General features: G+C 36.5%; 1 long non-coding RNA gene across 3 annotated transcripts; it reads left to right on the top strand.

The window, feature by feature from the left end:
• The first annotated feature begins 2,073 nt into the window (after positions 1–2,073).
• Positions 2,074–23,211, top strand: LOC135288151 (uncharacterized). Of its 3 annotated transcripts, none has more exons than XR_010351427.1 (3): positions 2,074–2,135; positions 14,177–14,319; positions 17,132–17,426. It is a non-coding gene; the product is annotated as an uncharacterized LOC135288151 (long non-coding RNA). The 3 variants fall into 3 exon arrangements; XR_010351428.1 differs by lacking the exons at positions 2,074–2,135; positions 17,132–17,426 and adding exons at positions 13,657–13,920; positions 23,029–23,211; XR_010351426.1 differs by lacking the exon at positions 2,074–2,135 and adding an exon at positions 13,657–13,920.
• The last annotated feature ends 1,036 nt before the right edge of the window (positions 23,212–24,247 follow it).

Here is a 24,247-nt window from a genome sequence, read left to right as displayed (position 1 = left end):
TTTAAAAAGTAATATGTTGCTCAAGTTTAAAAAAATTTTGTTGCCAGTAATTGTATGTATAGTGCTAGAACCTACATCATGAAACAGAACTTCACATTCTTGTTGATTCATGTGTTGGCGAGCAGTGTAATGCAATTCATCCAGGAAAATGGGAAGTGATCTTAAAACTTTCTAAACTATTAGTAACTCACGTACTTTCTAGAAAAGTAAATAAAAATAGCTGGCCAGCAAATGTGTAAAAATTATCCATGTCTTTTACTTGTACTTCAGTTTACTTATGAGAGAAAAGCATCATTTTGAGAGATGGTATTCAAAATATATTGAACATAATATACATTATTTCTCCTGCATGAAACAATAACTTAGTAAATCCTGCTACTGAATTTTTTAAACCTGATGTGCCATCTGAGCTGTGTCTTTACTTGTGTGTTAGTGTCTGGCAAACTTTTTTTGCTGTTGATGGATTTCCTTTTAGACATGATATTATAGGGGTTTGAGCACATCTTGACTGGTTTTGAATCTGGTCCGTTATTTCTAACATGCTATTTTTCCTTTTATGTAGCATCTCCTAAGTGAACTAGATAGATCCAAAATCTGGGTCTGGAGTGGTTTTCCTGGTGTTTTTGTTGTCTTTTCAATTATTCATAAAGTTTGCAACAATGCTAAACAATACTGAGGAGATGTAAACCTGTATTAACTTGGCAATTTTCCATGGAAATATTCTGTTATCAGGTGGTTAAAACCCTACAAGTCACTTCACACATCTGAATATGATGATATTGAGGGACTGAATTCCATAGACCTGAAAGTCCACGCTATAGGACTTCACAGGATAATGCCTTCTGATTAAAAAAAAACCCAAAAAAACAAAACAAAAAAAAAAAACCAAAAAAACAAAAAAAACCCCCAAAACAAAACAAAAACCCCAAAAAACAACAACCAACCAAACAAACAAAAAAACAACAACCAAAAAAAAACAAAACCAAAAATAAGTGTTGGACTAATAGGGAATGCCAGGGCTGATGGGCAGGATTACACACCAATGAGATTACAGGGAGTGGAGAACTTACTAGAACATGAACATATAAGGGTAAAACAGGTAGGGAAGGCTAACAGGCCAATGGGGAGGACAGAATTGGGACAAATTAACATAGTGCTGTGGAACACCATGGGGAAGGTTCTTTCCTCACCCTGAGCTACAAGGAATGCCCAGAACTTAAGGTGATCTCTCCAGGGGATTGCTGTTGCTGTCTCCCCAGTAGGCTTTCAGGCCTCCTCAGTTTATATTGCTCATATTTCCAATGGACTGATGGTTCATGTATTTTACCAAAACAAGTAATGTGCTGAGCTAGTGGAATATTAGAACTGTTTGAAATGCTGTGCCCATTCATTTATCTGCTTTATCTCAACTATGAGTAAGTTAATGCTGCCTGAATAATTGGTTATTACCAGTAAATACATGCAACATGACTTCTCTCATGTCTAGTGAGTCCCTGACTCCTTTAAGACTTTTTAAGTGTTTGGGTTGTAGTGCTTCAAACAGCAAGCTGAGATGAACTTGCAACATGGTGCTTTCCATGGTGTGCTTAATAAATGGCTTGTTATGTGGGTAATAGGCTCCTCCAGATAGCAGTGCTGTGCAATGGAACCTTATTTGGATGGTAAAGCAGACCCTTCTGTCCAAAACATGAAACTGCGGGTATGTCTCCATCACAGAGGGCAGCTTTAGACATGAAGCTGCAGCTACTTCTGAGTAAGCTGATGTGTCTACAGTGCCATACAAAAATATGAGCCTTGACTGGCATCTGGTCAGACTCTACTCTCTCTGCTTCACAGTTAGAATAATTGCACAACAGAGCTTTACACTGAGGTAGCCATAATGCTGACCTCTTAGCCAGTTAGTTTGCAATTAGAATAAATATATTGGAAAGTCTTTTCCCTGTGCTGCAGAGAGGTATTCTATACTGCAATGCTTATATATTGTGTCATCTTGGTTTTTTAAGCATACATATCAGAAGGATATGGAATAAAAGTGTAAAACTTCCCTAACTAATCCAAATCTGCTTGTAATTTCAGGCTTCAAATATTTCCTGGAATGCATCTCTTAAGGAACATGCTTCTTCATGTCAGTGCTGGTAAATAAGTAATTATTCTTCCCTAGAAACAGCATGTACTCAGCTATCACAATCCTGGAAGGGCAAAGCCTCCCTTAATTTTATTAAGGTTGCAGTCTGCTATCTCCTCATTGCTCAGCACAGGTCTGTTCTCTGCTCTTTGCCCTGAAAATAGTACAGTAGTTGTGCTATACTCTGACATATATAGCACTTAAAAGATATAAAAGGTTGACCTTGACCTCAAGCCCTTAGAGAGGATTGAGCTTTAAGAAGTCACCTATGGGAAGGTAAAAGAAGAGTTTAGCCCATTATCTTATTTTTGAAAATTATGTTGTCAATACTTCAAGAGACACACTTATTGAATATCTTATTAACTGTTGTATTTTATGTGCATTTATTTAATAAGCCAAGGGAGCTGATGAGTGCTTTGGTGGTTTTGTGTAACTGCTTCTCTATGTTGAATATTTATTTTGACAGTTTGTCCCATTAACAATAAAAGCTCTTTCCTTCTGCTTTTCGCCACCTAAGCTCTTTATAATCAGCACAAATGACTACAAGTTTTTTCCCATTTTTTAGGGAAAAATTATCAACATAGTACATGAAGTGTATTCCAAAATAAACTGGCAAGGATCAACTTACTTGCTGTTAGCAGTTGTTGTAAAGAAATTGAAACAAATTCTCTCCAAATCTAGACAAGATTTTTTAATGCAAAATCTATGTAGCCATGATGTGTGATAGTAAAATCAACAACACAGTGGTTAGCTCCAGTAATAACTTTGCCCACCACAAGAAGTTCAGTAAGTTTTCATGGAGATTGTGTGTGTCTAAACTGGCGTCACCTTGCAGCTGATATCTCTCTCTCTGTGCTCTCAGTTGTGTACTTGCCTCTTCCCAGCTTTTGGCACTATTTCTTTGATCACATGCTAAGATGACTCAATTCACTAACAGAGCAAAAATATGTGTGTTTTGCTTGAATAAGTTCACAATGTAAGCAAACAAGTGCCAGCATTAACTGAAGATGAAAACAGTTTGTGATTAGACAAGGAAAATGGAGGTAAAGGAAGTGAGATCTCTCAAGTGCTGAAAAAAATATTGATTTGGCTCCCTGTAATAAAACCCCATATTTAGTTATACAAGTAGACTGCAAGTGCAATGATGACTCTGCAGAGACAAGATGTGCTCTAATGCACATTTCTCATTCTTTTAACTTGCATGCTTGAGAATTTATAAAAAAAAATTGCAGAATGGCACAATCATTATTAAGAACAGGCCAGTTTGAATTGGCCAGTTTGAATGCAGTTTTTCTTCTGCAGGAAAGTTACACATAACTGTTCAGTTATTATGGATTTTAAACATATTTACACCTACTAGATATAGCATTGCAAGTATTGCACTCACCAACACCAACTGGTAAGGAAAATAGGCATGAATTAAATGCCATTAGGCTGCATATTGCTAGACTCTGTTTCTAAAGAGTAAATACACTTTACCAGAAAAAACGAAGAATGTCTGCTGGAGTTCCGTTTCTAAAAATAGTCTCCAGAACTTTTTTTTAAATTTTTTTTCACAAATCATTTTCATGTCTGAAGTAGAGAAATATATAGACTTTTCTTTGAGTAGCCCAATCACTGACAGCAGAATAATGATCAGAAAAATGTGTCTAAATAGAGTGTGACTGTTCACTCAAATCATGCTCAAATTTTGGCTGTCACACAGCTCATGCTAAGGCCATGCCATTAGCTCAGAATGAGGGCAACACATAGGCAGGGTATGATTGGGCAGAAGTGGATAAAGGTAATTGTGCAGCCACTATCACCCACAGTTTATGATCTCCTGCAGAATCCTTGCATTAGCAATTTTCTGGAAGTTTCCTCAGAATCCAGTAAAAATGCATGGAAATAGACCAAATTTCCAAACTGGAAGGTATAAATACATCAGCTTACCCCCCAAAAATTTGAGGTGGATTCAGCAGCAACTGGGCTTCCAAAATTTTCATGCTTTTTGATAGAATAGAGGGAGTGCCTGCATCATGGGGAAGGAGGAAGGATGAGCATTCTCACCATCAGCTAGGTAACTACTTGTTCACAAGTTACAAGTTATGATTTATAGAACACCTGAGTTAGAAACATCATTAATTAATGAGTTAGTTAATTCCTATATTGGACTATTCTGTACAAATGAGATTGAGCCCTTGTTGATCATGTTTATTAATTTTCTTTCATGATGAGTTTATAAGATAAGGTTTGTTTTACAGAGTATGTTTTCCACTTACATGTGAGACATTTGGATAGACAGTGACAGATAAGCTAAGTAGAACTCTGGGACATTTGACCTTACTTTAGAAAAATCACTAGCAAGCAAGGAAGAGCAGGCAGATATTACAGAGGGATGTAAATTTATGTTGAAATGTGCTGGACAGATCTGTTTGAGCCTGACCAAGTCCCACTGTGTACTGGTGTGATCTTTTATCCTGTAGGGCAGATAGCCAGGTAAGAATATATGGAACACTGTTATTTCCATGGGTGGAATTACAGGTCGAATTTCAATACTTGTAGGTAAATCCCTTTAGGGTCAGCATGTCTGGATATTTGGAAATAAAAGTTTAGCAAAGAATTTTTTAAAGTCATCTTTAAAACACCTCATCCTAGTTTGATTTCACTTTCTGTGTGACCCAGATTCTCAGTATCTTAGATACGAAAAAAAATCTCTTGCCAGCAAGACTTTACTTCCTTTATCACCACTTTATTTTGCCATCCCACTGCTTCCCAAGCATAGTCCTTCATGGAGACATCCAGCTTCCCTGTGGTGTGACAATTGTCAGCAATACAACACGTTAATTGTTGCAGGCAACCTAACACATACATTTAGCATAAAATACAAAATTATATTTATAATTTTATTCAGCCTTTTCTCCATCTGTCCTAACCTCTTCTACACCAAGCCCTTTTTCATAGTGTAAGTGTAGCTGTGGGTGCTTCCCCAAAGCACTATATTCTGTCAATTCAGTATACTCCGTATTGAATTTTACTTCTTCTTCTTCTCCAAACTCATGTACTTCAGGTAGTTTAATTCAACCTCTCCCCCCCACCCCCCCACCCCCCCACAAAAAAAAAAGAAAAAAAAAAAAAGAAGAAAACCAACCAGTAGAGTGATTATACCCTGACAATATGTTTTCCCTTTTATACCTCTATAAGAGAGAAGCTTTAAAGCAGAACAATAATGATTGGAGTTTGACATCTGTTCATCTCAAGATGGCAAATGAATAAAGAAAATTCAAGAAAATTCTGTCTTACTGAAATTTGAACAAGGATATGATGATCTACCTAATGGAGGAATCTTGGTTTCAAGGTTACCAGTGCATTGTGTGCTATCAGATCAGGCAAAGTTTAATCTACTACTTCCTGTCATGTACCAAGTCTGGTATGGGGAAAGAATTTAGGTTCTTGTAGAAAGACAAATAAATAGAAGAACATTCCACTCATCCAACTGTACTTTCGTATCTAGATTTATACCTGGAATGAATTAGACACTAAAATAAAGACTACTTTATACTTTTTTTCTGGTCACTGATATGAGCATAACAAAACTAGTGCTAGTGAGTCCAAATGAGGCCCATGAAAATGATCAGAGGGCTGGAGCAGCTCTCCTAAAGAGACAGGCTGAGGGGTTGTTCAGCCCTGAGGAGAGAAATCTCCAGAGCAAGCTTTGATCAGCCTTTCATTATGTGAAGATGGAGAGGGACTTTTTCCCCATATTAGAAAGAATTATTTCCTGTGAGGATGGTGAGGCACTGGAATATGTTGCCCAGAGAATCTGGGTTGCCTCATCTCTGGCAGTGTTCAAGGTTGGGTTTGATGGGGCTCTGAACAATCTGGTCTAGTGAAAGGTGTCCCTGTCTGTGGCGGGGGTTGGAATGAGGTGGTCTTTAAGGTCCCTTCCAACCCAAACTGTTCTTTGATTCTAATTGCATATGAATTACAATAGTAATGGATTGTATACATTTTGCATTCAGAAAGAGGTCAGTGTTTCACTTGAGAAATTAAAAAGTTTCAGAACTGGATCAATTAAAGGTGCATTTCTTAAGAATGGTCATACTCCAGCAATGCCCAGGTTTGTAAGTTCTCCCACTTCAGCTAATTTGGTAGGCTCTTGAAAATAAATAATAAAAAGTGTCCTTCCTCTATTGTTGTTAATGGAGATCAGCAGTCTACAGAAAAAATTGTTAAAAAACCAAGATTCTAAATTACCTAATTATAAAGCCTGTCCTCACCTATTGATTACAAATCACTTTCATAACTATTATACCTATATATAACTTTCCATACCTATTGCATTGCCATAATTGTACTGGTTTCCCATTGTCATGAAGTCTGTATGACAGATAAAACAGCAATTTCAATCAGTCTGAAGTATATTTTGTTCTGGTACAAATATAAGCGTATATATGACTAAACTAAGCCAGGCTTATTCATAACAATTTTATTCCTTTTACAGATCTAGAAGGAAATGAAATTGTAATATCAGACCATATATTTTTCCATGTATTGTTAGGTGAAAATTTCAACACATCCTGCCATATCATACTAGAGATTTCATGCCCCCTCTGCATTATTTACCTCATCAGCTATTTCAAGTTTCAAAGGATAAGAACAAGACAAGAAAAAGAATGAAGAGGATCAATAGAAAGAACAAGGAAGGCCTAAAACCATCTGTATAATTGTGAGTGAACACAGTGCACCTTGAAGGGAGCCACACCTAGGTGAGACAAGAGCAGTATTCCAAAATTTCAGAAACTACTTGGGCTTTAAAAGAATCATAGAATAATTTGGGTTGGAAGTGACCTTGATAATAATCTAGTTTCATCTACTTGCTATGAACAGGGGCACTTTCCATAACCAGGTTGCCTTGAACACTTCCAGGGATAAGGTATTTGAAATTTCTCTGGACAATCTATTCCAGTTCTTTACCACCCTTCACAGCAAAGAATTTCTTCCTAATATCCAATCCAAATATACATTTCTTCAGTTCAAAGACATCACCCCATGTCCTACCATTATCCCCTTGTAAAAAGTCCCTTTCCAGATTTCTTGTCGGACCCAGTTAGGCACTGTAAGGCTGCCACAAGCTCTCTCCAAAGCCTTCTCTTCTACAGGCTGAATTGCTTAGATTTTCTCAGCCTTTTCTCCTTGGAGAGGTGTTCTGTCCCTGTGATCATCTTCGTGGTCCTTCTCTGGACCCACTCCAATATATCCATGTCTATTCTCTTCTGAGGTCCCCAGAACTGAAGGCAGTGCTCCAAGTGGGCTATCACAAGAGACTAGAAGCAGTGATAGTTTTGAATCCCATTGTATTTGGGCTGATTTTTGTCCAGGAACATATTCTGCAAGTCTGTAAAGGAAGTGCAGTTCAGAAGAATGAAAAACTCTAAAACTAGTGGCAGGTGTTGAGTTCTATCAAAACTTATTGTAGTAGGAACAAGTCAGAGAAACCAGTTCTTTAGCTGAGTTTGGCCCTGTCAATCAATTATAGAAAGGGAGTCTAAAGTCAGCTTTTTCTTAAAGGAAAATTGATGTGTATCCGTAAGACTTCTTTGCCCTAAAACTTAATTGAATAGTTTTGCTTTCCTTTCTTCAAATGAGTTTAAACCTTTAAACCTTAGAGATGATAATGCAAGTGGACTACAACAAATTAAAAAAAAAAAAAAATTAAAAAGGGGAAAGTAATTCAGGTTTAATAGAAATAATTTAAGCACCTTCACTGTCTTTTGGTAAAATAGAAGCAAGTTTTTTTTCATGGCAGCAGAATTTTTATGAGTTGATGAGTTTCAAAGTAAACATAAAGCAAGGAATCATCAGCACAAAAACTAAGGCAAATTTCTAGATTCTAAGGTATTTGGCTAAGTTTGGAAAAAACCTTAGTTAAATCAATACTTCTAGGAGTATATACTTTCATGAGTTCTAGTGCAGTATGCAACCTTTTATAAGCTTTCTCTTTTATTTTTCAATAATTATTTATTCCTAAGATATTGCAAACTATTTTTGACTATTTTTACACATAATAAAATCAAGTCAAACATATACATTCTTTTGAGGTTATTTATATGAAACAAATAAAAGGAGCAGAGCAAGTGTTCTTTTCTTCCCTCCAAGCCATATTTCATCACCCTTTTCCAGGGTGTAAATACTTGCTTCTATTCCTTTGCCCACAGCTAGGTAAAATAGGAATTACAAAGAAGCAGTAAATTTAAATTATATAGAAAAGATTAATAAGTACCATACAGAAATGCCAGGTCTTCTGGAAAATGTCTATATAAATTCAGGTGGAGATTCAGTTCTCTGGTGACTTATCTGGGCTAGGCACTTGAAAAAGTAATTGTGGACAAAAGACTGTCTCCTACACACTTGCATTCCTTTCTGTGTGCAGGCAGCCTTCCATGGAAACATTCACAACCTTCTCAGAGCATAGGGACAGACAGAAAACATGGAAGAGAAGCATGTTCTAAGCCTCACATCACACGTGCTGCAAGATGATGGGCAATGCTACTGATTGAGTAGTAAATTATTACCCCCCCTGCAGCAATGAGGAAACAATGTATTTAAGTTTGGCCGCTGAGGTGTGGCTCTGGGACGTATAACCTCCTGTGACTCCCACTGGAAGGTTAAGCACCAACCTTTGCATAGGGCTGTGCCCAAAGGTATCTTTTGGAAGCAAATTCAGGCTTTTATTTCTGCTCTTAGATGTATGCAGTCAGCCGAGAAATGGAGGGGTGGCTCTGCATTCTGCTGTAAGAGTGCAAAGCAAAGCCTGACCAATATTCGGATATTCCTGAATCAAATTTGCATCATTGCGCTTGGTTGTAGGTGAAATGCTGTGGCTTCTGGAGCTCTGGTGTTTCATAAAGATGCAGATGCCATTTTAGTTTCACTGCTTTTTTTTTTTTTTTGGCTGCTTTGGCCTTCCCAGAGGTGGCTGAACTTTGATTATCAAAGAGGCAGATAGCCGAAGCAAAATGATGGTGGTAACCTGGGCTGCAGAAAACTTTCCCTTTCTAAGACATATTCCCTGTAGGATTCATAAATAAAAGCATAAAGCATTCATGGTGTGGCTGATGGGCTTTCAATTCTGCTCTGCTTCCTATATGTATGTGGTTGTGGAGGTTAAATATAATTTAATGTCTTGACTTTTCCAATATTTTCTCAGATTTCAGTTTGGCTGCTAAGGTGGGTGTTGTAGTATATCTTAGTGTCATTGTATAGTGCCATCAATTAATACATCACATATGGGGTAAATCCTTCTAGGAGTTTTTGATTGACTCTATATGTGGCCAGATAAAGCTCAAAACTAATGTGAATGCATTCTTCCCATGCTATTTGTTACTTAGAGTATTCAGTAATAATTATTCCTTTGCCATAATTTTCTACAAGGTTTCTGTGGGGCATTTCTACATTATAAGAATTTTACTGTGTAAAAATATATCTGCCTGAAATTAGGAAGCACACATAGGCATATGACTTGCTTCAGGACTCATTTTGTCCTGTTCATTCTGTATTTCAAAGCTACTATATGGCTTGTATGGCATTAGGAAGTCCTATGTCTTGATATCTGCAGTGTCACTGGCAATTTGGATGTCCTAAACTGATGGTCACTGAAAGCAGTGGAGATAATACTCTCTATTTTTCAGTTTGCACATCTCTACCAGGCATACTTGTTAAGCTTTGGGTCACATTGTTAGTATTTTTCTTGAGAAGTAGGTTGGAGAAGATTTCACATAATGTCATGTCTTCTGATACTAGCAATTAAGGAACTTACAGGATATAAATAGATATAATCGATATGAAAATTAACATCCTGTAACTTCCTGAAAGTTATTATTAAGCCTCCACGTGTTCAGTTACTTTGTTCAGAGAGAGATTCCCGGGTAGGAGCCAAAGGTCATAAAATGGCCCTTTGCTCCCCCTGGTTAATGACAGGCTGTGGCCAATAGGACTCCCTGATTCATTGACAACATTAATATTCCAGTGTCCTGAAATACAGAAGATAATGATGTGGTAAATAATTCTGCACAGTGGTAGGTAATAATACACAAACAGAGACTTGTCCCTAATAGGGATATCCATGCATTGGTCTTTAACAGCAGCTGGAGAGCAATTTCTTATTCTTTGTCTCACTTTGATGTCAGAATAATTATTAAACAAGTACCTCCATTTGGCAAATGATCTTTATAGCAAGTCTGCCCACAAATATGAAAGGGTGGGAGTAAATGACAAATATGTATATCTTGTGTACCGGTTTGTGCAGATTTGCTGAAATACTGAGAGAAGCCCACACAAAAAGAAACTGTAAATTGTTAACAATCCTGTCACAAGGACGAGTGTGTGTCTACAAAATGGGAGTAATTTTTAGAAGTGATTCACTCCACAAGAGCCTTAGTAACAGATAAATGTGGTTTAACAACAAAAACACTATGGTTTAATGTCCTCCTTTGGGAAGTTACTGACCAGTTACTAATGGGTACTGAAAGAACACATTGCATCTGCCGATCTTTATTCTAGAGTCTGGGTACTAGCTTTAAGAAATTGCAGTAATGTGTTTTGTCTGGTTTGTGTGTACTTCCGTTCCTGTAGAAATAATGCACTGAAGTGTTTTCCTCTTGGGCATATTTTAAAGACAACCATAGATGTTGACTAGTAACTCCCACTTGTTTGTTAATGAGTGGTTCAGAGAAGTAGGGTATATGGGCACTAGAGATGAAATACAGCACAGGACCCAAATAAATAGACTGTGCTTGTGCCGGCGTACAGTTCTGTCTGTACCCAACCTTGCTGGAAGCAGATGTGTTGAGCAGCACAGTGCAGGGATACAGTGAGAGTTCTGAGCAGCATTAGCTCATCCAGTTTGTCAGCCTTGGAAGCCAGAAGGAGCAGCCCTGGAGCAGTGCAAGGTGAAGGCTCACTTCAGCAAGCTGATCCCAGTGAGATGCAGAACACTGGCAGTTGCTTTCATATTCAACAAACAGATTCAGAAACTACAGCCTGATACTGTGCTGGTGTTAAATGGTGTTCTAAAACAAGCAGCTATGTGGCTTTTCTCTCTAACAGTGTTTCCTTTTTCTTTTCGCAAATGTAAAAGTATTTCTTTGTTCTGCAGTTTGAGAAAAAGTTTATCCTCCTCAGTTGCAGATTCTCCCAGCACACCTACAATATGTCAAAACACTTTTACACATTATTTTTAAGTAAAGGTATGTTAATACCAACATCAAAGTGCTTTTATTTGTCTAGGCTTATTGGAGCCAAAAGACTTGATTTGAAGTAATTCACTCAAAATCTCAGTCTAGTTAGAATACTTCCATAATATACATCTAAAGTTGTTTTAAAAGATAGATTGACTTAGATTGTGGTTGTTTGAGCTCTTAATCTATTACAGCAACAGCTGGAAAACATTACCACTGAAAAAGATTTAATTGAATGGTACTCAGTGCTAATTCATTTCTCTTGTAGCAGACCATGTACCTTCCCCTCTTTCTTCAGTGACAGTAATTGCTTTATCTAGTGCTATTTTTCAAAATTCTGACTTGACTATGATGAATAGGAGATGTCAGTTGAATAGGAGGAGTCATAGGAACAACAAAGTTTGCATCTGGAAAAGCAAAAACGTAGTGCAGGCTTTGCTTAAGGAAATTTAAGCTAGTTTTAAAAAGAAAAACCATTAGACTGAAATGGATGGGTGAACAGTGACCAGCAAATATCTGTACTTGGTATTGTTTATGCTGTAAGACCCCTTTTTATTTGATCAGTGAGTAGTAGAAGGAAGGATAATTTTAATTTTCTAATGTTATTTTTGTGATTTCATTTTTCAGTTTTACAATTTTTAATAATAATACAAAATTAATCCTTTAATTGTCTTAGTTCCTTTATAATTGATGCTGTCCTGTTTTTGTTTTGTTCTTGTCTAGAAATCGTTTACTCAGGTAATTTTTTCTGTCCAAAAGACCAGATTGTTGAATAGCTGTGGTACTCAGATATGCAGTTTGAACTATTGTGGGAGTGGCAGCTAAAAGGAGTTTAAACAACAATGCTTGCTAAAGATGTGTTCTCATGGCTATGAGTAAACCAGCTGAGAAATCCCAAGTGCAAGTAAACCATTCACAAAATACAATGTGTGTGAATGGGATGGCTGAACTATCTTGCTTTCGTTAACAGCTGCTCTTAATGGGCTCCTGAGCTATAGATAAAAACCACAGCTGGAGAAGAAACAGTCAGCAAAGCCTATTGTGTAGTGCAAACAGAAGCATAAAACAGCATGTTGATCCACCCTCTTTAAAATAATGAAGTTGTAGTAAGCTCAAATTAATATTAAAAAAAGAATCAAATATGTATGTGTTGACTTTTGAAGAAGACTTTTCTTCCTGTGGAATATCAGAAGTATTATACAACTTTTCCTAGGAGAAGACTAGTTTTGGATTACTGGATCCTGCTTGCACCTTTTAAAGGAAGTATGATTTCTTGGGTTTGAAGAGAGTTTACATGGATAGCAGGATTCATCAAAACTGCTGAGATATTCACCTCCTCATTTACATGAATGACAAAGTAAAAAAAAAAGTAAAGAAAGTAAAAATCAACCAAAAAAAGAGGATTTTTTTTGTTCTCTCCCCCATCAAAATATGATAATGTGACATGCTCCTTCAGCTGTAATTAACTGGACAACAGTATCACAAATATTACAGCTAAAGGAAGGGAATGGCAAAAACCATTTCTGCCTGTTGTGTCTGCCTCTGTTCTCAGCTTCAGTCTCTAGCATTGCAAAATTTACCATCAACGACCTACTAGAGAGGCTAGAGAGCCATTCCAGGTACAAGAATCAGTATAAAGCTGCTTCCCAGTGAGATCAAATTATGGACAGTCATCAAGACATGAAGTGTGTGCCAGAACCATGGTCCCTAGGCCACCACACACACCTCTTCCTATTTCAGGCCATTTTCCTGCTGTCCCAAGCAAGTGTTTTTCTTTTGCTCTGTGTTCATCCTGTCCCTGTTTTTCATCTCAGGTTTTTCCAATTTTCTTCACTAGTCACACTGCTTATAGTGTACCTTCCCTTAATACCTGAAAACCAGGTTTCTGACTTTCTCTCATTTGTATCTCCTCTCACTCTTAGAAGTTTTATAAATGACCATCCTGTGGCTACATCTTGACAGCAAAAGCTGGGGTCATTCATGCTAAGAACTACTCTAAAACCTGGGATGTATGAATTGAAATAAATGGGGCAGGAGATCTTTCTCCTTTTTAATGCCTTTATTAAAAAGAATCAGCTCAGGTGGGGAGAAGCCGACGGGTTGCGCCCATGCCGCCGGGTCTCCCAAGAGTGGCACGGAGGAGGAGGAGGGTGATGCAGCTGTGTCCACTGGTCTGCAGGCAGAGCTGGGGCTTCCATCCTCACGGGAGAGTAGGAGATTCCGCTTTTTCGGTCTAATATTCCAGGTCCTCTTTCTAGTTAAGACCTTTTCAGGGTAGGGTGAGAAGTAAAAGGATCGTAGCAGATACTGGATTAAGTTCCTCATCCTTAGACGTCACTTAGGTCTCTTACTTCCATGCTAGCTCGTTGTTTTTAGGTTTTTTTTTCCTGGAACGTTAGAAAATCTGGTGAAATGCATTCTCATCTGCATACTAGCTGTGATGTCACTCTGCCCCTGCTACCTGCAGGGGTCTGGTGTCACCTCTGGCAAGCATGAGTGCGGGTACAATGGCTAATCACCAACCATTAACAGATAATTGAAGAAGAACTCTTAACAATAGGTGGCTGCAACATGCAGGTAACCTTCAATTTAACAGCAATTGGTTCAAGTTGTTTAACTTTGCAACCTTAAAAAAATTGATAACTTTTTTTATTCATAACATGAATGTGAGAATAATTATATTCAGTTAGTCCCATATATCCAGACTGACAAAATCTGAAACGGCAGCAAAGTTCTTACTTCTTACTTTGTACCATAGTTATTGAATTGTTAAATTATGATGCTGTGATCATTTCTGCATCCCTATCTCATAGAGATATCTCACTATTCATAGGTGATGTGCTGCAGTTTTTCAGTGTGTGAGGAGGTGCAAAAGAATAAGCTTACACCTCAACTTTCCTTAGTAGAGAGGAACATGCAGTGTTCTCTTTTCCTGGGATCTCTTGAGGAAGTTTCATAGACACTTCTCACTCAATGGTAAGTCCTCTTCATACTACAGTTAGTAATAAACCTTACAGCAAAACAAAAATTTGTCAGGAAATATTGATTTCTTGGTAAAGAACATCTGTTGGCTTTTTTTCCTTGGGCACTGAAGGTCCCTCTGCACACTGGGGATCATGAAGTGTTAGTGTAGGTTTCTTGGGTCTGAGGCTTCTGGGCAGTCCGCAGATGGGGTCTATCCTGCGGACAGGTTTTGATACACACAGAGAAGTTGTTGCTCCTGTCAATTCTGATTATTAATTTTTTGGAAGAAAACAGATAGTAGCTACTGAACTTCAAATTCTTTGAGCGACTGCAAGGCACCAGGGCATTTTCTTACAGCTTCAGGTTCTGAGAATACAAGTAACTGAAGAGAATGTCAGACCTTTTCCAGCCAAATGTAAACAAGAGTAAGCAAACTCTGCTTTTCAAGGAACTTGACAAATCCTTGTTCTTCAACCTGCTTCAGAATGGACTGTTTTAATAGTCCGGGCAGCAACATTTTGAAAATAACTTATTCTGTATTACGCTAAATCTTAGCTCACTTATTTCTTCCCATAGTACTGTACCAGAATAACAAGTTGTACTTAATTAGAGGCCTATCATAAATTGTGAGAATTATGTGATATGTGTTGGGGGAGCAACATTTGGAATTAATATAACAGAAGTTTGTTTTCCAAACATTACTGTTCCTATTGAACAGTGAAATTTCATTTATTTTCCTGTGTACTACAATCAATAACAGGAAAACTTCATTTTCTACTATATCCAGTGGCATAATACTGGAACACTTTGATTCTTAATAAATTTTGATTGCAAAAATTAACTCAGTACAGAGCAATCAGCTTCTGACCAAGTTATCTCACAATGTTTACAAACAGCTGGAGAAAATGCAAATGGAATCTGGGTCCTTCCTACTCAGGTATAAGTTTGTAATTAGAATCTATCTTATTAATAGATAGATACCAAAAAGCTAACACTCATGGCAGGAAAAGAATAAAAAACAATTAATTCCGTTTTAAAAAAAAAAAAAATTAGGCAATTCAATAGAATGCTTACTTTATACATGCTGACCATTTCTGTCTTTGTTATTTATAGTTAAATATGACATGGATTATTTTTTAAGGGAAATTCAGAGGTAACCACTAGAGAAAAGCCCTAATTTCCAGATGCATTTATGATCCCAAGCAAAAGACTGCCAAAGGCTACAAGTGAAAATACTGCTGTCTGTCTTCACAGAGTCCCAAGTGCAAAATTTGCTTTCCTGCCCTGAACTATCAATCTGCTTTCAAATGTATTTTCTATAAAAAGAATTTTAATGGTCATGATGGAATATATGTGTGTTTATATATACGCAGTATAAAATTATGTGCAATAAAACACTTTTTCTGAGGAAATGTCATAACAGTAAAGTCTGAATTTTCTTTTTATTGGGAGCTTTCATTTTCTGCTAAAACATTTCAAATATGCTAGGTAACAATATAGCTTCAAAGGGATAACATGTAGGAGGAAAAAGAAGTCCTACAGGTAAACATCTTTTTGCTTAGTGTGTATTTCCCACTCCTCTGTGATATCTTTGGTGGGGTAGTTACTGTATTCAATTTCCTAAAGCAATACTATTTACAAAGACCCCCAAGAGGGAGAAGAATGACCAAGATTATGTTAGGCTTTGTGTTTGATATATGGGAAGTTACTCAAAGCTGCAAGGAAGAACAACAAGTAGAAGTGGCTTTGTTGTTGTTGCACTTGTTACATTGCCAAAATTTGAGTTTACCGAGGACTACAGTTTAGTTTGCAAACTAAAGCAACGTCTTATTTGATCTAAAATAGGATCATACTCTCAACAGTTCAAAAGAAAATACAAGTAATTTTTATATAACTATGAAAATGCAAAGAGATTTTAGCTTTGCAAATACTGCTTTCTATTTCAAGTTTTCAACTGATATGGTTTTCTTTGTAGCAATTAATTAGGAATTTTTGAAACAGTAGAAATTAAGGCTATTGAAATCAATCACTCCTTGGTTAAAAATGCTTCAAGTTCAAATATACTTAAATTGTAGTAACTTCCAATTTAAGACACTTTAAATTATCCAAGTGACATTATGTTACAGAAACTAGTCAGGGAAAGACATAACTGTGAGGAACCACTCGGGAAATTCTGAAGTAAATCTTATCATCTTCTGGACAGGTTTTATGTAATAATTTCTTGGTAACTCAAAAACCACCCCCCAAAACAACAAATGAAACAATCCTGGCAAGCATGTAACACAAATTAGAATTAGTTAAAACAATAGGAAAAGGAGAAAAAAAAGAGAAATTACAATCTTATTTGGAATATTTTGTTTGCTGTCTTTCACTTCAGTCCACATTCTTGTCATGTAATAAGAGTATCATTGAGATAGCTGAATTTTGAGAATAGACCACTTAACCCTACTTTTAACATTAAGAGGCATCTCCAGAAATAAGTTAATTTTTATTTTGGAATATCCTGAGTTTCCCTGTGGACTGCCTGTGTCTTTCCATTCATTAGGGAATGCTGAAGTGAATATGGTCCTAACTTTAGTGAGGTATATAGCATAAGGTTAAATTAAATTGTATCTCACTACAAAATATTGATGTAATAATTCAGAATGAAGCCACACTGAGGAATCTGTGAAGCATAGCAAAAAATACTTGCATCTAAAGAAAAGCTTCAAAGCATTATATGGTTTAAGAGACAAGCAAGTAAGAGTGTATATGCTAAAGACACATGGTAGAATAACACAGGAAACAAGACAGCAGAATCTTTTGTTCTTCCTATCAATAACAGGAACAAGGAAATATTCTGTGAAATTGAAGAATAATAAACTCAAAACTCATGAACAGGAAAAAATCACTCAGTCCGTAACTACGATCCTTATAATTAGAGGTAGGAGCGGCAAAGAGGTTAGTCAGTTCTTTCAAGTAAATAATAAAATCACTGAATGCTCTGGTCTGTAAATATAAATCTTGTCTTTTAATTTTTTTTACAAAAATAAAAAACATTCCGGGTTTTAATGTCTCTTAATTTTATATAAAAATTCATCTTGCTTATAAAGCTTAAATAATTCAAAATGTTGTCTAGACTCAACCCCTACTGATGATTTAATTTTTTTTAAACTGTATTGCTCATACAATACTGCTTTCAATGACAGAAACTTTCTGACCTTTCAGAAACCTCCCCAGTAATGAGAAACTGATGCTGTTTAGCTTCTTTTTCCTTCGTTGGATTATTTTCTAGGTCATGAAGCTTCATGTTAAATGTTACTGATAAACACCACTGCTAGAGCTAAATGAGATACGAACATAAGGATATAAGAAAGATCACCCTGATTCAAACCAGTCACCTAGTTCTCTTACAGTGGCAAGTACCTGTTGCTTAGTAAGGAGTTCAAGAGTGGGATAATTATGCCCCTGGTATTTTTTGTTGGAAGGAAACTGTGTGTTTATTCCTGGAGTTTTGTTTGAACATTGTTTTCCAATTCCTATTACAATTTTGAGCAGCCAGCAGGTTTTGAAGGTGCTTTGATAGTGGTTGAGTGGGATTTACTTCTTTCTGTTTAGCTTGTAGTCTAGAGAATATTAAAAGAATTTTAATTACATACTTCCGCTGAAATACATTTAGGCCTCTTCCTCTTTCCTCTCTCCCACACCCTACAAATCATTATAAACATACTTCCATTCATATAACTGAAAAGCAAATATGATTTTGGGAATAGTGCCCCATATTAATACCATCAGCTAAATTATGATAAACCTATTTACATATAAAGATAGCAAAATTTAATCTACCATAATTTATTATGTGAGAGAAAGAAAACACATTTGTTCAAGAGAAAAATGAGAAACAGAGATGTTTACTAATATTTCTTGTAGATCTACAACCATTGATAATCCAGAGTATTCAATCTTATCTAAAGACTGTGTATACCAAAATAAATAAAGATATGACAAGCAGTTTCATTCATCCTTAGATTTGGTGATCAGCCTATAGTAGTCAAGGCTGCAGTGCCCTTATGCACTATGTTTTGTAATTAGTAATTAATCCAAATTAATTAACACATAAGCTTTGATGTAGAAGAGAGATACATTTTTATCTTACACTACCTATATATTGATGTCTGCTTTTTAATGCCACTAAGGTTGTATATAAAGACTCTCCCAAAGGAACAAAACATACAAATCAGGACATCAGTATTTCTCCTAGTAATTTGAGATGTCTGTGCATGTAGGACCAGTAAATCAAATAGTGTCCTTTGATTAACAAATATGTCATTGTTGAGGTTTTAAAGAGATTTAGCTGAAGAGTGAGAACTTCAAAATACAGCTAGTATTCACATCTATATGGGACAACAGTTTATAGTGCATTAAAGATGCTGAGCTTGCTTACTTGATTGCTTTAGAAGGTACTTGTTGCCTCAACATGGCCGTGGTTATTTTCACCCCTGCTCTGACATGGAGGAGTGGGATAAGGATTGTTGTTGCAAGATTAGTGGGACAGAACAGGATGCAAGGTGATGCAAACTGATGTAGAATAAACCCAGATTTATTGCCTGACCTAATAGATGGACTGTCATAGTTGTTGTATAAGGCAATAGGGAAGTAAAAACTTGTTTGCTTGTGTGATTTCCTCAGATACAAAATGCTGTACTGTTGAAGTGGCATTCTCCCTGTCTCTTTGCCTCTCTCAAACAAGAAGTTAAAAAAGAAGGTAAAACTGGGCATGTGAAAATAGATTAAGGAAATTTTAATTTTTTTAAGAGGAGAGATAAGTAAAGTGCATAGAATATTGAGATCATAGTTTCAAATGTTTTAAAATTATTTAACTGAATCTCAATAAGAGACATTAGCTGTACTTCTCAGTGATTCCTCTTTTCACAGTAAAAGTTAAGTGAAACATAAATCAGCAGAAGTAAAAATGAAAAGTTTAATTATGCACAGTTTCCTACTCTGTCTTAATATTCATATTAATATAAAGAACAGTAAGTCTATAAATTTATCTGGATCTCTAAAATAATGTTTGAGGCTTGCTTTGATAGACACTTAAGAGCTCTAGGATTCAGAGAAGGAAAAATTAAGAGACATTTATGAGACAAGAGGCACAGGGAAAAGTAGAATTTGGTTGATGCCCAGTGTGATCCTGGTTTCCCACTCTTGCAGAGAATATGCTTGGGACATGTGAATATTTACCTTAGCTTGATGGAGATGCACCACATTCTCAGTGATCATCTTGTCAAGGTGCTAAGCTATTTTTTGTAGACCGCAACGATCTGTGGGGACAACAACTATTAAAAAAGCAGAAGTAGAATCAGGCTGGAAGAAGGCCCAAAGAAGAATACCTCAACCCTACAATTTGCAGCCCATCTTGTTTCATATTTTCATTAGTGCTTTTGGCATCCACAACTGATTGCTGATAATGCAAAGTTTGGAGTCACCATCCATATAGAGGAAGACTGTATTGAAGGACAGGGTGATACTGAGGACTCAAGTAATTTTAATGTAATAAAAAGAAAGATATGCAATAGCAATACAATAATCAGCTAGCTATAGCTTCATTCATTGGAATCCATGGAAAAGAGTAGGACTTGCCTATTTTACTGGATTTCAAGGTGAGCATCGTGATAAGTTCTGGGATGTAGCCATTGAAAACAAATACCATTCACTTGTGCTTCAGGCCTTATTTTTGTGATGAGGAAGTATTGCTGCCAGCCTACAAAGCTTAGCAAAACTTCATTTGTGTGTGTCCTGGTTGGCTCTGTTCAAGAAGGATTAAATAATACTTCTTTTCAAGTGTATTTTTACCCTTTTAAAGGGTAAAAAATGACAGAAAAAGAAACAGTGTTAGACGACAATATACAAGAGTAAATAAGTTATGAGCTTTCTGATTAAGTTTGTGCTAGAAATTATATGAATATGCTTAACCAGCAGAAATCATTTGAGATAAGGTTTTCAAGACAATGTGTGGCAAATGTATGCAGGAAATATGCGATGTGGTGCCTGTAGTCCCAGGAGACTGGATTTAGTGACCAGGGCAGCTCTCATAGTCTCATCTTGTATCTCTCTTCATAGCATCATCATGTATCTCTCTTCAGTATTACCTGCATTTCTATGGGCTTTCTTTTCACATTTTAAGATGAGAGTACAGTTCATAAAATTTGATGGTGTCCTGAGCCAAGATTAAGCTAGTGAGGGCCTTTCAGAAAAATTATCTTTAATTTTAGTGTCACCTCACTTCAGCACTGCAGTGAGAAATGGCTTATCAAAAGGTCCAAAAAGGAAATACAAGGATTACTGTAAGAATGTGCATCCAGGGGCCAAGTGATAGGATTGAATTCTTAGTCCCAGGAAAAAAGTTTCCAGCAGCTCCCAAAACTGGATGCATGCCTGTGTCATCATATCAAACAAAGTCAAGAAGGTGGTACAACAGTTAAAATTTAGAAAGGTTTCCCAAAGTATGCTTTTACTACGTGGATTCTTATTTTCGTGTTGGAGATGAAACTAATACTTCTTCTCTGCAACTATTCAGCTTATTTTTCTATATTTCCAATAGTGAGACTTTGTAGAAAACAGCAGTTTAAAATAAATTAGTCTGACAAAGCCTGGATCCACTACCTAATATTTTGTGCAGTTTCATGAGAGTAACATTCTCATAATTTCCTTTCTTGTTTTCACTTTAATGTTATCATGTTTTGATTCTAAATAGTATTCTTGAAAATCCACTAATAATATTTCTAATCAAGACTTCCAGATGCCAAAAAATTTGTCATAACAGAGTGATGTAATTAATTATAAAATATTATAGTGTTAAATTGTTTTGCATATTTGGACAACATCTTTCTTCTTGTTTGTTTACTTACCCATTTACTGACCTTAGTCAGTTAGTTTATGGCTGCTATTTTGGTAATGTGGAAGTGCATGCTATGTATACTCTGCACCTTGTGGCCTTTGGAACTTCAGTTAGATAAGCAGCCATCCAATTCAGATTCACTCAATTCAAAACTGAGTGCCCTTCGACTTCAAAGAATCTCTGTCACTTTTTACACCAGTAGCGACAGACTGTCTCTTCTCATGCTGCTCCACTATTGCCCAGTGGACTGCAAAAGTACAGCATTTCTTCTAAATTGATATTTGAAATAACACCTGCAAACTTCTCCAAATTGATTGTAACTTTTAGTGAAGATTTGTGTAATAATATAATAACTGTTTTTAATAACCCAAACTGGAGGAAAAGTAGTTATCTTTGGGGTTTTTTCTCAAAAATTGAAGTTTTAGCAATTCTTTTTGCTTTGGTGCAGAATAAAATAAAATCAGAACCATGTTAAAATCTTCTGAGTCATCATCAGGATATTGACCTGAAATACATGAAATTCAAGGTTATGTCTTTGAACTAAACTAGGCAGATTCTTGATGTTAGTTCTGAAGTTTCTCCTTTCTCTGTGACTTTAGCCAGAATACCATTCTGATCATGTGAAGACTTCCAAAGGAAAGATTCATAAAAATATGTATGTTCCACTTAAATGTTTGGATTTTAGTAAACTGGAATTAACTAACAAAAATATGCACTACATCTAATGCATTGTTCTTAAATAGCAACAGGTTTTAAAGACCATGTCAACAAGAAAGTAGTCCCTTCTGCCATTTATGTCTTTTTTATTGATAAAATTGCCATAATGAATACCTTAAGCCATAAACTGTGTTGGCAGTTTTGGGGGTTTTTTTTGGCATCGTAATTAATTTAGTTATTTGACTCTTTGGTTTATGTGATTTAAGTTCAAAGGAATTGCTAATTATTACAAGATTATTGCTGCTCCTCAGCCAAGGTTCACTTTTCCATTTATCACAATTTAGATAAAGAAAAAACATGAAATTTTTCACTCACAAAATCTCAACTGTCTTGAGATTTAGAAATATTTTAGAGGAAAATTCCTTTATGTACATTGAAAGAGGGGAGGCTTAGGTTGGGCATACTGACATTGGGAAGCATATTAAAGGTAGGAATAGCTTTAAACTATTATCAGATCCAAGATGCTTAAGGAAGCCCTGTCCTCACAGGTTACTGAGTGCCCTCAAGCCCAGGCAGACCACCTTCTGCTGGAATTAGCTTTGGATTGCAAGAAGGAGATAAGTTTATTTATGTGGCTGGTTTTCACATACTGGTTAAACTGCCTACGTCCACTCCATGGCCAAGCAGTTGAAACAAGCATGAATGACTGCAGGGCAGTGGCTGCTGCCAGATGAGCAGATCTCAGCATGTAATTCATGGAGGGCAGGGACAGCAGGACACACTGTCAGGGTGTCTCCACCTGCAGGTGTCACAGGTGATTTTGAGCAATCAATCCATGTGCCAGGAGCACTGGGGAATGGTGTATTGAATCTGGAACAGCTTTAGGTGAAATCAGCTGAACTTTTTCACATCAACATGCACACATTTAGCTAGGCAGGGGAGGCATGAATGATGGATTTCACAGAGGCATGGTATATGGAGAATCAAAAAAAGGAAAGATTCCCTTTCTGTAGATCAGCCAAAAATTAAGACCAAGAAACATCAGTGCCTACTTATAAACATAAGAAAGAAGTGTAAAATTATCCTGGTGAAATGATCTACTTAGCTGCCTTTGTTATTTAAGAGTCTTTCTAGTTTTCCTAAGAAATTAATCTTTGTTAGTTTTGTTTTGTTTTTCCTCTCAGGTTAAGCTACAGGAAGCTGGATACCTGTACACAGAAACAATGCTGAGATGCACCTTTATTTTCCTTTCCCCAGTGGACCTCTGAAATCTGTGGATATAATTTCTGTCCCAGTTTCCCCCCAGCTTTTTTAGCATAAAACAAAATGATGGTTTTTAAAGATCAGCAAATACAATCTCATTATGGCTAGAGCAATCACTTGTGTCTTGTGTCTAGTATAAACATTTGTGTTGGTCAGACTGATGTGAATACCTAGAAGGGTATATGTGGTGAAAAATGACAAAGCTGAATTGGAATGGATAGAGAGAATCATATCTTAAGTACTGGGCTGAAATATCATACACAAATTGCATTTTGAGTGTTCCTTAGATCTCACTATTAGGGATTTTTGGTGAGTATTGACAGAAGGTATGCATGAAAAGGAAAGACAGCAGAGACATGGAGAACAAAGAACAGAGAAATACGAGTGGGATGCCAATAACATGGGAATGAGGTGCGTATGAGACAGAAAGTGTGGAAGATGGAGACTGTCACAGGTGGAAATCTCTGTGGCCATCTTTGACTAATATCAAGCCAAGAAGACACATAAACAATAGAAGAATTTGCTTTGAAATTAAAACTGAAATAAAGAGTACTTTTAATACACATGGCATTTTATAAAAATACGTGGAGTTTTTTCCTGAACATAGATGACAAAAAGTATCAGGTATCTGGTGATATGTAAGAACTCTTTTTTCTGTCCCATTCCCTTTTCACTGTACATGTCACTGAAAGCTCACACAGATATAATACCTTATGGAGGGGACTCTCCTTAGTGAAGGACCTAGGCTGTGTCAGTTTATCATTCATACTGTCCCACTCCTACTAGATTAGCTTCTAATCTAATATAAATGTGGGGGTTCATTAAAAACAGTAATAACGATAATACACACACACACACACACACACAAAATCTCACAATCTGCCTAAAATATCTTCCAATTTGGAAAATATTTGAGACTAAAAATGAAGGTTCTGGTAAGAATCCCCTTCACTTGCTATCCTTAAAGTGAGTCTTGTCTTGAAAAGAATCATGAAGAATTCAGCTAATTTCCTCTTCCACCCTACTTCCCAGCCAAATCTATTTCCAACTACCTGATTAATGCATTCTCACCCTAGTCTTCATCTTATTCACCTTAACTGGTAGTAATGTGTATGGGCTGAATTAATATACTTTCTAATC

Source organism: Passer domesticus, chromosome 1 (genome assembly GCF_036417665.1).
Source record: "Passer domesticus isolate bPasDom1 chromosome 1, bPasDom1.hap1, whole genome shotgun sequence".
NCBI lineage: Eukaryota > Metazoa > Chordata > Aves > Passeriformes > Passeridae > Passer > Passer domesticus.
The sequence above is the reverse complement of the archived record's forward strand: the minus strand, read 5'-3'. Positions and strand labels throughout refer to the sequence as shown.